Source organism: Meles meles, chromosome 8 (genome assembly GCF_922984935.1).
Source record: "Meles meles chromosome 8, mMelMel3.1 paternal haplotype, whole genome shotgun sequence".
Classification (NCBI taxonomy): domain Eukaryota; kingdom Metazoa; phylum Chordata; class Mammalia; order Carnivora; family Mustelidae; genus Meles; species Meles meles.
In genome coordinates, this window is record NC_060073.1 from 93896247 (window position 1) to 93908053 (window position 11807).

The window sequence follows — 11807 nt, forward strand, 5'->3', positions numbered from 1 at the left end:
ATTTTGGCCCCGAAGCACAGAGTTTGGTTTTCGACACCTTTAATTACAGACCACCTAATCTGTGACACCAGGCAGCCGCTACAGAAATGGGACTTTTCCGCCACTAACAAGACAGCAAAGGTTGAGACAACAAAGGCCCTTGTGGACTGGGACCCCCTCAAGACAAACTCTGCTGAGAGCGGGCACAGCGGAACAACAAAAAGTGCGGTTTGTGGGCGCCTGGGTGGCTCAGTGGGTTAAGCCTCTGCCTTCAGCTCAGGTCATGATCTCAGGGTCCTGGGATCAAGCCCCACATGGGGCTCTCTGCTCAGCAGGGAGCCTCCTTCCTCCTGTCTCTCTGCCTGCCTCTCTGCCTACTTGTGCTCTCTCTCTCTGTCAAATAAATAAATAAAATCTTAAAAAAAAAAAAAAGTGCGGTTTGTGACTTCACGTCCCAGACCCAGTCCACTGGACTGGCCACCAGATGCACACCGGTATGTACACTCCCACATGGGAGACACCGGAGAGAATATTCTCACCATTACAAAGTGAATCTCTCAGGACGTAGAGCACGACAAGAGGAAAAACTCAGCTGGTTTTTTCAGAGGGGACCCACAGCAAATTTCATCTAAACAGACGCCCTTCTGGTGAGAACCAACCATGAACTGAGCAGTCTGTGAGGCCAGCTCAAACAACAGACTTATAGGACCTCTGCCTGTACTCTACCCTCTGGTTTTTCCTCTTAACAAATGACACAAAAGACAAAGATAAAAGAAGACAACCATCATTTCTAGGAGGAACATGATCAATAGAAATGAAGAGTACTCGGAACAGATCTTAATCAGAGTTGTTAGACCCAAGTAACTACCTCACACAAGTATTTTCTTTTCTGCTAATGTAAATTCAGAAAAAAAAGAAAAGGATTCTCACCTTTTTCACTTTCAACAGATCCGGCAGACAGATTCTGGAGACTGACATGGAAAGAAATCTTTAACTTCTGCCAGCTTCTGTCAGATCTGGGTCCCAGGATCTCCCCCTTTTAGCAGCTCTGAAGTGAACACTGCCCAGTCCCTGGACAGCCCTAGGTTGGGCACTAAAACTGCAAGGGAGAAATACTTTTCTTTCCTTTTCCAAATTTTTTGGCTGATCTAATAATTAACTTGACATAAAACGTTAACAGGAGAAAAACAACTTTAATTATGTACCTATGGGAGCGCCACAAAATGAGAGGCTCTCCCTTGACAGGTAACTGAGGCTTAAAGGCCATCCCGAAGTAGGAGAAGGGAAATAGGGGTCTGGGACGGCAAAGGGGAGGAAGACAATTCACAGGAAAATGGGAAGAGCAAATGGTAAACAAATGTTTGCCATACCATTATAGAGAAGTCTTTTTCATGTTAAAAAAAAAAAAAAGTTATCTTTGGTAATAGCTCTCTCCTATTACAGACTTCCTTTTCAAATTCCTTTGGACAGTTAAGGGAGAGGCAAAAGCTCTTAAATATGCTGAGCCGTGATTGTCTTCAGCTCAAAATAATCAACATGACAAAAATGACACATTCTGGGGCCACCAACCCTAGCCCCATCACCTTAAATCGAGGTTGGGATTTGAATGACACAAACCCCTCAGGACCCTGGAACATTGGCCCAAGGCTGTGGCTGTAACATCTACAGCTTGCCCTTAATTTGCTGCTGTCAGGAAAATCCTTGGAAACCTTAAATCTTAATCTTAATCTGTGGTTTATGGAGTATGAGGAGAAGGGGAACAGTATTGCTTTTGAGCCTTGTGGTTGTCTGGAAAGATTAGGTTTACACTAGAAAGTTTTGGTTGTCAAGGTGCAGAAGTGAGGAGACTACTCCATTGTTCAGAGAGCCAGGTAATAAAACTTTCAAAACCTGAGAAGTAGCATAGTGGAAGGATCCTGAACTTTGCAAGCAGTCCAAAATCTAGTTCTGGCTCTACCCTTCATTAGTCATTTGGCCTTGAGAAACTTCAAACATGGTGAACTCAGCTTCCACGTTTGAATATAGGGATAAAAGTAAACACTTTGAAGGGGTGTTAGAGGACAAATTCAATAATGTACATAAAGTACTTGGCTCATAGCAGGTGCTCCCAAAATATTTGTTCTTTCTTCTAAACCTTGAGGATTCCATCAGTGTTATGTTTTAAAACATCATTTTAAACAATAGAAGCCTTTGTAAAATTGTCAGGCATTCTGCCTTAGAAGCTGTGAGATTCACAGGATGTAATCGGATATCATTTTAATGACTGTATTAATTGTGTGGTCCTACTGGTCAGGAAGAATATGGAAAGAAGATAGAATTCCATCAATGTCAAAAGTCATTGGAGCTAGAAGGAAAAGAAATTAATACATCCTAGACAAAGAAAAGCGAAATCGAGTCACGTGACAGCCTGAGTCAGTGGCAGGCTTGCATGAGTAGTCTGGGACAGGGCTCAGTGGAATAAAATGAATGTAAGGAGGAGAGATACCCTGGTAAGTAGCCGTGTGACCATACCAGTTTGCAAAGCCTGTATGCAAGCCCGACCGCCTGTAACAGGATCAAGTCCAGGTTTGGGTTACAAATAAGGCACGCAGAAATCCCGGCTACAGTCCTAGCTAAAATCTCTGAATTCTTCCCAAATTGCTTGAGGTGACATTCTTGTTTCCTTAGTAGATAAGCATCTTTCAAATCTGGGAAAATTTAGAATTAAGAATAGAAATGTTTAAGAGAATCACACTTAGAACATTAATATTTATGTATTAAGAAAAAATCTGTGCGTGTATAAGTATTTGTAACACTCAAGAGAAGTTGTTTGGCCTATTATAAAATATAGTTGCACTAAAAAACCTAATTTGAGGGGAGCCTGGGTGGCTCAGTTGGTTAAGTGACTGCCTTCAGCTCAGGTCATGATCCTGGAGTACCGGGATCGAGTCCCACATCAGGCTCTCTGCTCACCAGGAGGTCTGTTTCTCCCGCTGACCTCTCTCCTCTCATGTTCTCTCTCTCTCATTCTCAAATAAATAAATAAAATCTTAAAAAAAAACCTAATATGAAATGTATGAGTAATTTTGACTTATATATTTAAGTGTAATCTTTCTAAGGTTATGCACAGTATTGGAACTGTTAAGAGTACTTAAGAATCACTATCTATGTAAGTATGTTTTATTAAATTTATAAGTTACTTAGAAGTTGATAAAACTTATTTTGTCAAGATATTGATGGACTTCAAATGAAATTAAAATATTCAATTCATAAATGGAGTTTAAAAGCTCAGATATATATGTCTTTAAATGGGCCTAATTATTAATAAAAGACTTCCTTAAAGTAATTGATATTTACTAAACTTGCAAATAGAATAATAAGATTTGTAAATTGAACTTTAAGGAAAAACTAGGGTTCTGAATTTATAACTTTAATAAATTAAATGTCAACTTTTAAAAACCAAAGATGGGGGCAACTGGGTGGCTCAGTCAGTTAAGTGTTTGCCTTCGGCTCAGGTCATGATCCCAGAATGCTGGGATCAAGCCCCACATCAGTCTCCCTGCTCTGTGGGGAGCCTACTTCTCCCTCTTCGTGCTGCTCCCCTTCTTTGTACTCTTTCTCTCTCTCTCTCTCTCTCAAATAAATAAAATCTTTAAAAATAAATAAATGAAGCACATCTCTGGATAATACTTTCTGTACATGAAATATTTGCTGTTCCTGAGGGTAGAAAAAGGAATCTCCTATTCCGGGGGATGGAGGAAATGAAATCTTAAGAAATAAATCAGAATAGGGGCGCCTGAGTGGCTCAGTGTGTTAAATCCTCTGCCTTTGGCTCCGGTCATGATCCCAGGGTCCTGGGATGGAGCCCCACAACTGGCTCTCTGCTCAGCAGGGAGCCTGCTTCCCCTCTCTCTCTACCTGCCTCTCTGCCTACTTGTGATCTCTATCTGTCAAATAAATAAATAAAAGCTTTAAAATAAAAGAAAGAAATCAGAATAAATAAAGCAGATACTCCAACTGAATGAAGAGTAGGGGCTGAGCCTGAATCCGGCTTACTGGTCGACCTCTTGGCTTCTCTCAATGCCAAACTAATGCACATCCTACCACCCCTGCCATCTTCACCCCGAGCACATTTGGTTTATATCTATCCAGTGGGGAGAGAAGCTGAGTAGCAGAGGGCAGGTCCATGGGGGAGACATACCAAGGAATGTAAAGATCATGAACTTTGAATTCACACAGATGTGAGTTCGAGTAAGTCTCTGAGAACTTAGAAAAAGTATCTAAATTCTCTGAGGTTCAGTTTCTTCTTCTCTAAAGTAGAATTTTTTTAAATGCCTATGCCAAGGGTCATTAAGAAAAGTATATGTAGGGGTACCCGGTGACTCAGTCAGTTAAGCATCTCCCTTCGGCTCAGGTCATGATCCCAGGATCCTGGGATCAAGCCCCACATCAGACTTCCTTTACCTACTACTCTACCTACTTGTGCTCTTTCTGTAAAGTAAATACTTTTTTTTTAATCTTAAAAAATAAAATAAAAAATGAAAAATTTTTAAAAAGAAAAGTATATGTAATCCCGTATTTTCTTAACTTTCACCACTAGCCAATGAGGGTATGACTGTGAGTGAGACACAACTCTGCCCTCAAGAATAGCTAAAGTGATGATTGCATTTATGATTAGTGCTCAACTGAAGGCTGCTACACCTATAGCTCATCATCACATGCAGGAAATCAACATTGCCATTAAAGTCAGAATGATGTGGGTTAGAGTCTAGCAATGCCACTTACTAGCTAGGTAACTGTGGCCTCTGAGCCTGTTTCCTCTTCTGCAAATGAGGACAACTGACTGCAATACAGAGTAGTTGAAGGAATCAAATGAGATAGTGTGTGTATAATAACATCTGGCACAGTGCCCAGTATATATAGTAGATTCTCGCTGTATTGTATATCCTATATGCATATGACAGGTTTCTCCTGGCCGCACTGTACTGCACAAAAACCCCAAAATATAGGGCTAACCTCAGGTCAATGTCTTGTTGACCTCCAGGGATAGAGAGAATTTTGGAATTGCTGCTGGCCAGAAAGCCTGGCATTCTTTCCTGTACCCATGGCCCTGACTGACCCTGAAGAACCAAGCTGTTAGGCTGGAACAGATAGACCAACATCTGGTTCCATTCAAAGTTTCTCTCCATTTTGCATCCTTAGAAGTTCATATAAAAGCTTGCATCTATACTTGCCCACTGCTAACCCCAGGTCTTTTTCTTCCAAAATTTCCTAGTAGAGATATTGGCTGTGACCTTCACATTGCACTCATTTTTCTAGGCACCTATTTAACTTCACACATCAAATTTAAGGACTCAAGTGTAATAGGTCTTCAGGAGTGTTGTGATGGCTGGTCGGTCCAGAATTCAAACCCGCAGCAAGATGTTCCTAGTATCAGCAAGACACTCGCATAGTGAATATTTCCTTTTAGAGCTTCCATTCCTAGGCACAATCTTCTGACCCAGGTAGCTAAAGTTTGAATCCTGGGACTCATGGAACAAAATTCTCAGTAGTGCTTTGTGCCACAAACATCTTGCTAGGTCTTGCCAGGTTCCCCTGGTGAGAGATGTAGGAGAGGAACACTTTCCCTTTTATTCCCTTCTAGATTCTTTGGCTGGACTAATAATTAAATTGAGATAAGACAGATTAACTGGAGAAAAACAAATAAATTTAATTTTCTACATACAGGAACCCTGCAGCTCTGAGGCAAAAAAACAGTCAAGCAATTGAGGTTTATATGTCATCTTGAGCTAAAGAGAAGGGGGAAGGGATCTTGGGCTTCAAAGGGAAGGAAATCAATCCACAGGAAGATGGGAAGAGCAAATGTCTGGTGTTTAAAAAAAAAAAAAAAAAAAAGTTCATTTTGCCATGCACAGACAATGGAACAGAGAGAGGAATCCTAACAGACAGGCCCCTCCAAACTCCTCCTAGCCTATCACCCCTAGCCCAGACTCCTCGTGGTTATCTCTGGGGATACCCTCTATGGAAACAGACCCCCCAACTAAATTCTTTTAGGCAGTTAAGAGAGAGGTAAAAAGCTCTTCCTGAGTCTTTCAGGCCTTGATTGCCCAGTTTGAAATAATCCACATGCCAAAGTGGCACATTCTCCAAAGGCCTACCCTAAGCTCCATCAAAAGCAAGCCAGCAAATCATGGCTCCCCCTCAGATTTCCATTCTCTCCTCTCCCATGTTTCCCACTTATACACAAAAGGAGTGATCCAATCATTTTTCCAGAAAGGCTACCCTGATACCTGAACCCTCTGAGCCAAGAAAGAGTTCCTTCTGTCCAGAGAAAGAGAGAGAGCTTACAATGGATGTTTGCTTTGTTGTCTGCTTCCAATCACCCTTCTTCCAGTAATGATACCTGGAATTTCCTCTGAGGAAACCCCTCTCTACTCTGAGTCCAGATGCTTGGGTGAGACTGCCAGGGCAAGCCTGGAGGAGAGTCTTAGTCAGTCTGGAGTTCCATAACAAAATATCACAGATCGAGTGGCTTCAGCAATGAGAGCTTATTTCCTATAGTCTGGAAGTAGGGAAGCCCAAGACCAAGATGCCAATCAATTTGGTTCCCCATGAGGCCTCTCTTCTTGGCTTGTAGATGGCTGCCTTCTCACTACTACATCCTTACATGGCAGAAAGGGGAAGCTTTCTAGTCTCTTCTTATTAAGGCACTAATCTCACCATGAGGACCCCATCCTTGTGGCCACATTTAATTTATATCTCCAAATACCATCAGACTAAAGGTTAAAGTTTCGGCATATGAACTGATGCTGAAGGGAACCATCTCAGACTGCAGCAGAGAGCCCCACACTTTCCCCGCACTAGTGCCTGGTTCAGAGCCAAACAAAGAACAGAGAGTGAAAGAAGCCAAGTCCTTCCTTGACAGAAACCTCAGACAAGGAGGCCTCAGCTGTAGAAAGGCATCTTGACACCACACAGAGGACAGAAAAGCTAAAAGAAAGAGAGAACAGGTCCTAATGACATCTGGCCTGAAGCCAGACTGACCTTACCCATCTACATGCTTTAAATTTTGTGAGGCAAAATAAACCCTCTTGGCAATTTAGGTTAAGCTTTTATGACTTGCAACCCAAAAAGTCCTAACTTCTGCAGATCTCTACCAATTCATCCAGTGGTGTGCTAACAAGAACTTCATGAGAACCACTTGTTAAAGTTTCAGGAATTGTAAAAACCAGGTGTTAAACATGGCCATTATTAATAGTTAAATCATGCAAACTTATGACCAAATCAATATTTGTAGAAGGTAATAAATACTCAAAACCCCTCACTTCCTAATAAGTTTACAGTCACTGGTGCTTTGAGTTTGTTTCCAACTACTGTGTGCACATGGGGCTGTAGAGAGGGAGGCTGCTCTGCACCTCTCCCCAGCTCTGTATTCAGTGCTATCACTCTAGGAGCTTGAAATTAACAGGGCGGAAGTACTTTCACCGCAAAAATTGACCCGTTCTGCAAATCAAGGCCTGACTTACCGCTTCGTTGATTGCCAGGGCTTAAGGAAATAGTGCAGAGTGTGTCAATAATGTAGATTAAGTTGAAAGTGCTTCATGTCTGTTGTTGTTAAACTTGTGACCAGCACAAAAACTTGAGGAATAGTCTTCCAGTATTTGAAAGTCTTAGTTGACTGAGCAAAGCATATTCACAGCCACTGCCATGGCCCGGCAGCCCTATGCTAGTCTTCAGAAATCAAAATGAACAGGACTCAGACAGACCTGTGGTCAGGGAGCTCAGAGCTCAGGGTATTTTGTTCTAAGCCAAGTACTACAGAAGAGACAGCAGTAAAAGACATTGCATCTGTCATCAAGAAGCGTATAATTTAATTGTAAAGACAAGCCCAGCGCACAGAAAACACAGCAGAGTCTTTAAGTCAGGGATGACAAATATCTATTATGCATGCCTCCCCCTCCCTGTTCACACATAGGTGAACAAGGGCCGGCACTCTGCCCTGAGCCGGAATGCGGCTCCAGCATCCTGCCCAAGAGAGCACTCCAGGCAGCCACGGCTGCGCTCATCATGGGTGTCATCACACAGGAGTACAAACCATGGGACAACCCAGTTTCGGAGTTCAGAGGCGAGAGCAGCCAGAGCTGTGTTACCTAAACAAGGCTTCACGGAAAAGAAACTTGAAAAGGGTATTGGAGGATGAGTAAGGAACTTGTTAACAATGCAAAGTGCCGGGGCGCCTGGGTGGCTCAGTGGGTTAAGCCTCTGCCTTCAGCTCAGGTCATGATCTCAGGGTCCTGGGATCGAGCCCCGTATCGGGCTCTCTGCTTGGCAGGGAGCCTGCTTCCTCCCCTCTCTGGCTGCTGCTCTGCCTACTTGTAATCTCTCTCTCTCTCTCTCTCTCTCTCAATCTGTAAAAAAAAAGAAAAAAAAATTATTAAAAAAAAAAAAAAAACAATGCAAAGTGCCAGGCCCCACCCCAGGTCTCCTGAGTTAGGAACTCAGATAGTGGCCCCAGGACTCTTGTTGTCACAAGCCCTCCAGGTGGTTCTAACATCCACTGACATGTGAGAACCACCGCACTAAGCCCTGCCGCCTTCTCCAGGTGTTTTCTCTCACGTGTCGTGTCACTCACGTTGATCCTTACAGCAGCGCCACGCAGTAGGAAGGCAAGCTAGAACATTTATCTTTCTTACACGGGTGAGAAGGGCCGTTCAAAGACATTAGCGGACTCACCCCAGACCACGCTGCTGATGGGCAGCAGAGCCTGGGCTGCAGCCCCTCTCCAGGTGCCAGAGCAGTGTTATTTCCATCAGCCCTAAGGTAAGAGCATAACGAGGGCAGGATTCTCCCCGGCCCCCAGCCTTCTAATTTCCTCTCTCACCTTCCCAAGGAGTTGGCCAGCGTCCTGACAACAGGCTGTGAAGAAAAGCCCTGTGGGGTGATGACAGCCTGACAGAAGGAAGGTGATAGGGCTTGGTGCAGGGCCCCCACCATGCTCATACCTGCAAGGACTGAAAGTGAACTTCAAAGCCAGCACCACCCAGCCGGGCCCAGGCATCCAAAAGCCTCAGCTCATCAGATGCCACGGCCCAGAGCTGGCTAATGGCAAGAATGTGGAAACTCAGCTTCCAATGAACCCCAGGAATGGAGCCATGAAAGCTGGTCCAGGATCCAGACATTTGGGCCAAGACCTCTCAGGCAGAAGTGATCAGGTTTAAGGAGGAACTCTCTCCAATCCAAGGCCAAGCTGACAGGTCAGCCTGTAGGAGTGGAAAGGGCATGGTCTCTCGAGTCCCACATACCTGGGTTTAAAATCAGTTCCACTGTTTACAAGCTCCACAGGGCAGACTCCTTACCCTCTCTGAGGCAATCTCTTCCTATGCAAAGTGGGGACACAAATACCCTCAGCTTGTGTGAAGGAAGTGAAATAATAGGTCAAAGTGCTGGCAGAGGCCTGGGCCATTTCCTTCCCTCACTCTTCCCTTTGGGAGTCTTCTTTCTCCATCTCCATGGATCCTAAGAAGGGAATGCCAAGTTGCTAATGAACCAGGCTAAAGGGGAACAGCTCTGCCTAGAGCAGAAGACAACCTCTAAAAGTACCTTCTAGCATTAGATCATAAATCTGTCCTATGTTGAAACTGTATTTGTGGGCTGTTAACTCTGTTAAGAGTGTATCTTACTGCTTTATCCAGCATTCAGCACTCACTATGCACAATAATGAGCTGCTTTGTAACTTATGCAATATTGGGCATGAAGAAATTAATCAGGAATTCGCCAGAATTCTCCAATCATCTGAAATGAATCAGTAATTCTCAGTAATCAGTAATTCTCTGGCAAACTATATCCACATGGCCAAATCCAGCAAAGTGCTTCTTTTTGTAAATAAAGTTTTATTGGAACACAGCCATGCTCATTTATCCACATATTATCTATGGCTGCTTTCACACTACAAAGACAGGGTTGGACTGCAAGGGCTGAAATATTTACTGTCTGGCCCTTTACAGAAAATTACCCACCCGTCCTCCAAAAGCAAGCATAGATAAACTGAACTGTTGCAGTTCAAGTTCTCCAAGAAGTAGACTCTGAGAAAGAGTTTAGGGTTCAGGATGTTAAATAGGGAATGCCTCTGGGATCCACACCTCTGAAAGGGAGAGAAAGGAAGCAGCAGTGGGCACAGGGAGAAATCTGGCTGCGATGCTGGTCCAGCAGCCTCAGCTGACTCCATGGGACATGCTGGAGCAAATAACCCCTCAGAGTCAGCCTCAATGGGCCCAAATAGCTGCACTTTTACCCTCTGCCTCAGTCGGTCATTGGAAGAGGGCAATCCCCTGGAATGCATGCCCACGGGTGAGGCAACTCCCAAAGGGGCTGAGTGCCGGAGGCTGTCTGCTGACATCACTCCCAGAACCAAGGGCAACAAATCCTCCCTTGCATCTCCATGCCCAGCACAGCCACCCAAGCTTGCTTGCTTGCTTTTTTAATATGGAATGCTTCACAAATTTATGTGTCATCCTTGTGCAGGGGCCATGCTAATCTTCTCTGCATCATTCCAATTTTAGTAAATGTGTTGTTGAAGTGAGCACCACCCGAGCTTTTTTAAAGTTTTCCTCCACCACCTTCCAGAAGTGCCCCCCACCTCTACACCAGGGAGTCAGCTATCTTCTGAACCCCCTATGGAAGTGGTGAGTGGCATCAGTGGGACACAAAGTCAAAGTGGACAAAGGGTGCTCAGAATAACAATTAAAATATCACCTTAAATTTATTCCCAGTAATATTCTAGAAAAATTTTATGTCCGTAAGCTTTATTGGACATCACAGAGAAACAGGCTATGCATCTATAAATGCCGTTCTCAGGAAAAGTGACTTCCTATCAGAGTAACACTCAGATTTTTTTTCTAGAATGGTGAGATCTAAGACAGATAATGTATGTAAGATATAAAATGTCTTATATTAAAAAACATAAAATGAGAGATAAGGTAGAAAATGTCACTGCTTATTAGTGCAATAATAAGAGATAACAAGAACATAACAAGAATAACAAGAACAAGAGATTTTGAGTCTACAAACCTAGGTTCAGTTCTCCACCCGCCATTAACTCTGGACAATCTCTTTACTCTCCCAATATCTGTAAGATGGGACCCTGATACTCTACACCTCATAGTGTTCTCACAGAATCAGAAGAAATTACATATGTGAACCAGTGATGACATCTGGAAAGTCCTCAAAAACTACTTTTTGTCTATCTTCTGTAGCACCTCCTTCATCACCATCTTGAAGCTCTATTCAAATATTTAATTGCTTTAGTTCTTCTTTTTTGTAGCTCTTCTCTGGTCTTACCAAGTATGCCATCAATATTTTGTCATATACAGAACAAGTATTTTAAAATATTTTTTATTCCTCTTAGTCTACCTACATATATAAATATACATGCTCACATGTATATATACATACAAATATCAGCCCCATTCGATATTTCTTTCCCAAGACAAATATCCCAGAGAATAGATAGGCATTGATAGTCACAACTTTTGGCAAAGGATGCTGGAGAAAATATCAGTGAACATTCAAAGCCCTACCTCTTCATAGCCCTGCCCCCACTGACATCGCATGAGGTCTCACCAACCCCTGGGAGCCGAGTGAATGGCCTAGCATACTGAAGTTTTGTCGCACCATGTTTTCCTGAGCTATAAGTGTCCAGGGATACTATAGTAAGATCTAGGGCTTAACTCCATTCTGTCTTGTGTCTCTGTTGGCACACCTGTTCGTCAATGAGTCATTTTCCTTTCTGCATTTCTTCTCTCTCTCAGGCTAACTCTTCCCTCCATGAATGAACATAATAATATATATCA

General features: G+C 43.2%; 1 non-coding gene across 1 annotated transcript; it reads right to left on the reverse strand.

The window, feature by feature from the left end:
- Nucleotides 1–10434: 10434 nt before the first annotated feature.
- Nucleotides 10435–10541, reverse strand: LOC123950126. The gene has a single exon (XR_006820130.1). It is a non-coding gene; the product is annotated as a U6 spliceosomal RNA (small nuclear RNA).
- Between the last annotated feature and the right edge of the window lie 1266 nt (nucleotides 10542–11807).